Source organism: Octopus bimaculoides, chromosome 7 (genome assembly GCF_001194135.2).
Source record: "Octopus bimaculoides isolate UCB-OBI-ISO-001 chromosome 7, ASM119413v2, whole genome shotgun sequence".
Taxonomy (NCBI): domain Eukaryota; kingdom Metazoa; phylum Mollusca; class Cephalopoda; order Octopoda; family Octopodidae; genus Octopus; species Octopus bimaculoides.
This window is the reverse complement of record NC_068987.1, coordinates 68,347,700-68,352,699: the sequence shown is the minus strand read 5'-3', so window position 1 is coordinate 68,352,699 and position 5,000 is coordinate 68,347,700.

Sequence of the window (5,000 nt, the reverse complement as noted above, 5' to 3'; positions counted from 1 at the left end):
TTCCCGAGCGTTAAACTAATACATCCATTTGTTGTTTACACCACCTGTCTTCGTCTGCTGTTTTTTTCGTAAATTCTCCAATACATATCTACTGAAGTTGCTGCAGTTGGTGTTTGTTATATTGCTGCAGATGTTCTTATTGTCTTCTTTATTGCAACTGCAACTAATGTAACGTATAATTTGCTATACTTTTATCTATATTCTGTTAATCGTGATTTGTACTCGAGTGTGAAGCATTAAACTAACTTAAATATGGAGAGACATCCAAGACATAACAGAAATCCTGAATATGAAGTTCAAGAGTTTTGTCTTAAGAGAAATTGACAATGGAGCCCAAATCAAATGTATGAGAGAAAATGTCAATGTAATGAAATAATGTGTGTTACACGTTAAGCGACCTTGTCATAGACGAAAACGAAGACATAATGGAACAGTTTTTACATGATGAAACAAGGTCGAGTGTTAAAATTTCAGCAATCTTAGGGAGTGGCACTCCGTCGCTTACGACGTCGAGGGTTCCAGTTGATCCGATCAACGGAACAGCCTGCTCGTGAAATTAACGTGCAAGTGGCTGAGCACTCCACAGACACGTGTACACTTAACGTAGTTCTCGGAGATATTTAGCGTGACAATGTGACAAGGTTGACCCTTTGAATTACAGGCACAACAGGAAGTAAGAGTGAGAGAAAGTTGTGGCGAAAGAGTACAGCAGGGTTCGCAACCATCCCCTGCCGGAGCCTCGTGGGGCTTTTAGGTGTTTTCGCTCAATAAACACTCACAACGCCCGGTCTGGGAATCGAAACCGCGATCCTATGACCACGAGTCCGCTGCCCTAACCACTGGGCCATTGCGCCTCCACACAGCAGTCTTTACAACCAAATTAAATTAAAGAAATAATCAATTGCTTCAACACATATTATAATGATCTATAATTGTATGCGCCAAAATAGAAACGAGAATATTCACTAAGATAATTTTCACGGGTATTGCACAGTCTCTGATCTTATACGATTTTTAAATTTATTCTCTATACCTCGTCTTCTAGCTTCAGAAGTATGGCCATTTTTTATGAGTTAGCCTCACTAAATCCTGTAATTTTTTACCTCTCTCACAGCATATGGTTCATGTTCATACCATTTTTCTGTTACTTTAAAACCACACGCTCGATTAACATTCCAAGTGAATTCTTTTGCTTGCGCAGTTGTACCTACGGTTACACTTTTTGGTGTTGTCCTCTTTCCCTGGAGATTCTGCATTTGCTTTTTGATTGATTTTATCGATCTTAGCCTTTGTCAGATTCGTCCTCATGTCTTGTTTCTGAGCAGCTATAATAAGCGTTTTGATTTCTTTCTGTCCGCCAGTCACAACCAGGGTTCATTACTTCGAACGTCTTCAGATTCTTGCATGAATTGGCCATGTAATCTCCCGCAATCTATTCTAGTGTTCTTCCTTCTGTTCTTGAATTCTTCTAGGTGATAGTGATGCGTCGGCCGAGAGCCCTCCTCTTCCTTTCCTGTTAGGCAGAGACTGTTGTTTTTTATATTTCGGCTGGCATGCGTTGTATATTGTGAATAGTTTCTTAGTTCTCGTACTTAGTAGCTCTACCTTTGTCTATTCTAAAGGGGAAGCAGGGTATCTTAAGACTAGCGTAGCCCGTTCATTTAATACTTTGATATTCTCCTTCAATGTAAATTTGTTCCGAGCACCTTCCTAATTCTTCTCTCAAACTCTTTAGAAATTTTATTCTTCATTTCTCATTCCATTATCGTATCGCCTTGCAGCACCCCCAAGGTATATACATCCCTTATTATTCTAAAGCAATCTAAAGATGTTGTGTTGTGGTAATTCAATACCTTAATAGTTTATCTTCGAGTCTCTAATCATAAGTAGTACGGCACACTTCTTTAACTCAAACTAACATCTTTGCTGAATACTTTCACTATTTCGATTTGTAAATCCAGGTTTTATATCTTCTTGTATATAGTTTGAGTTTATCCATATATACCAAATGATTTATTTTCACCCTGGTTTTGATAAACCCATACGTATTCTTTCAGTATATTCGTTCGAGGTATTAAAGCAATGACAAAAAATAATGAGGTGGGTGAGTCCTCCTTGAAGATACCTCTGTGTATTTCCACGTTTCCTAACGACGATTCATTTGTGCGTAGTCTAACGCCCATACTCTCATCCATGCTTTCTCAGAAAACTGTATTATCATTCCATTCGCTCCAAGTGTCCTCAGGCACCTTCTTGTAGTCTGTCCAGGCAGCAGCTTACAATTTCTTCTTTGTTACTCGTAACACATTTAGTATCCTTCTGTCAATATGCAGCTGATGACATGACACTTCACGACCGTATTCGGTGGCTATTTGCTATACGAAGGGGTGCTGAAAAGTTCCTGCAGGCCCAACCTTCCGAGGCTTTTTACAGGTCTTAGAAAAACTGGAGGACCACTGTAATAAGTGTGTGAATTTGAAAATGGAATCTGTTGAATAAAATCATGATTAACTGATCGTTTTTTATTTTCTCTTAGCCAAAGCCAGGGACATTTTAGCAACCCTCGTATATATCAACAAATCAGCTGAGATCGGGAGGTCGAGATTACTACATTGTTTCAGAACGGTCTGGATATCGCAATGAGGATTGCCTTCCTGCATGCGGAAAGTAAGTCGTTGATGCTGAACATGCATCAACAGCGAATGTTATGCCTTCCGACTAGTAGCTGTTTATGATACAAAGGTGAAGAAGCAAAATTTATTCTGGCGTCTAACATCACTCCTGGGAATAGTTTACCCATTAACCGCTAGTGAGAAATTAGAAGATTATCTTAAATGCACGATAGGGGTAGGACTAACTTGCAGGAGCGGATGCTTTTAAACCCTCATACACTTGGCTGGACGTTTCTAACTATCACACTGGTGCCGAATGGATGACTCAAATGTACTACAGATGAAATGGACAAACTTCATCGGATCATCTAGATCATATTAAGATAGAGGCCAATAGATAGGGATAGCGTAGGTTGTCCTCATATTGAAGCTGTCGGCTACATAGAGCATAAATATATCATCTGTGCGGTCGACCCAGATAAATTCATGAGCAGGAATCTGGTTACTGAAAACTGAACGTGTCTTTCCTGGTGCAGAAAATCCACGGAAGCGAGAATAGCGAATTAGTGAAGCGGGTATTGACGAGGGTAACCGTCAACAACAAATGAACGTTTACTCTGAAATGATCGATTAGAATACAATCAATAAGTTTAAACAATAAAAAAGAGAAAACCAGATAAGAGAAATATCTAATAAGAAACTAATATGCTAAGGATGAGTAGCGGACTGGATCGTAGGATGAAAGTCAATTCCTACCTTGACGACCTTCCATATCTTTCGGTAATGGAGGCATAAAGGAACTCCTGTGAAAATTCGCCGTGACTATAGGCAACGGAGGCTAAGTGTTACAAAAAGCCGATAGTAGACACTCTACTACCGTGGATTTCAGCACGGAAGACACAAATCTAGTGTGGAAAATCTGCACTACGTATTTATGCCAGGCTTGTTCGATAACCTTTTGATAGGTTTCTACTGCAACGATCAAGAAAACGGAAAAACATCTCAGCTTTATGAGTCAAGGTACCTTAGTTATGTTTAAAAAGGACCCGAACAATGGGGAACCACATTGATATTTTACAGCCTATAACTCTGCTAAACACAGATTCCAAGTATTAGCTAAGATGTTTTATGCACTGATTCTAGAGCCACTACAGCGAAAAGTACTGCCAATGATGACCCGCTGAGCAATGCAGTCGGTGGGAGATCCATCCATGTTGGTATTCTATAACGGTCTTGTTGAGGACGATGTTCTCGAAGGAAATGTTGTTCTCAAACTTTTATCACCCTTGTATCATAAACAGCTACTAGTCGGAAGGCATGACATTCGCTGTTGATACATGTTCAGCATCAACGACTTACTTTCTGCATCCTCACTGCGATATCCAGACCGTTCTCTAGCTGGATTATTTAGAAGAACTGAATGTCATGAAGGATGTCAAGGATAATTTCCAAAAATCGTTGTCTAGCAGTGTTACCAGAGTGCGGTAACTCTTCAAAATGTTTCGTTAGGTTGATCTATCTGAAATGAGCATAGAGGAACAAAACTATTTTGCATGAATTTATTTAGTGCTCGAGTATTGCAGATTTTTTTTAAACATATATTTCCTCAAGTAATCAGTCTGGTGTATATATTAGGTGTATAATGGATCTGACACCTGGATAAGTCCTGCATGAAGATTGTTTTACCGATTTTCCTTGGTTGAGACGGGCAGCAGTTTTGATCTGTTTGGCAAACGATGTTATGTGGTGGGTGAGACTGAAAGGACTATAGACAGGCAATTCCCACCTTCACAAAACTGTCAACTTTTTAAAATTTCCATTGAAAAGTAAATAAGGCTGGAGAGGAAGGGTTGCTTCTCAGTAAATTTATAGATAGGTGGATGAGCGTAGCGAGTATGATGCAAGCGAAGAGAACCGCTACTAAGTATATTTTTGTTCTCTGGATAATGAGAACTGGGACACGGCGCTTGCGTTACTGTTTAGGGTGACTGGGGTTCTGTAGGGTTTCCACGAAAGTTTCTTCGAAAGATTCCCCCTAGTTGGGGAATTTTAATTTGCTTCAAGATTTTTGTCTTTTGTTTTCGTTATTTATTTTCTTCACACGTTTATTGTACAGTCCTCGACCTCTTTTTCAAACTTTATGATTAATAATGAAATCATCATTACCATAATGATAATAATAATAATAATAATAATAATAATAATAATAATAATAATAATAATAATAATAATAATAATAATAATAATAAAAATATTGTTCTTCTTCTTATTATTATAGTAGTTGCTGATGCTACTGTTGTTTATGTTCATATTTATTTTCAATCTTGTTTTGTTGGCGAGTGTCTATTCTAATATTTTAATTTCTTGTTGATTAATTTCATTTACTAA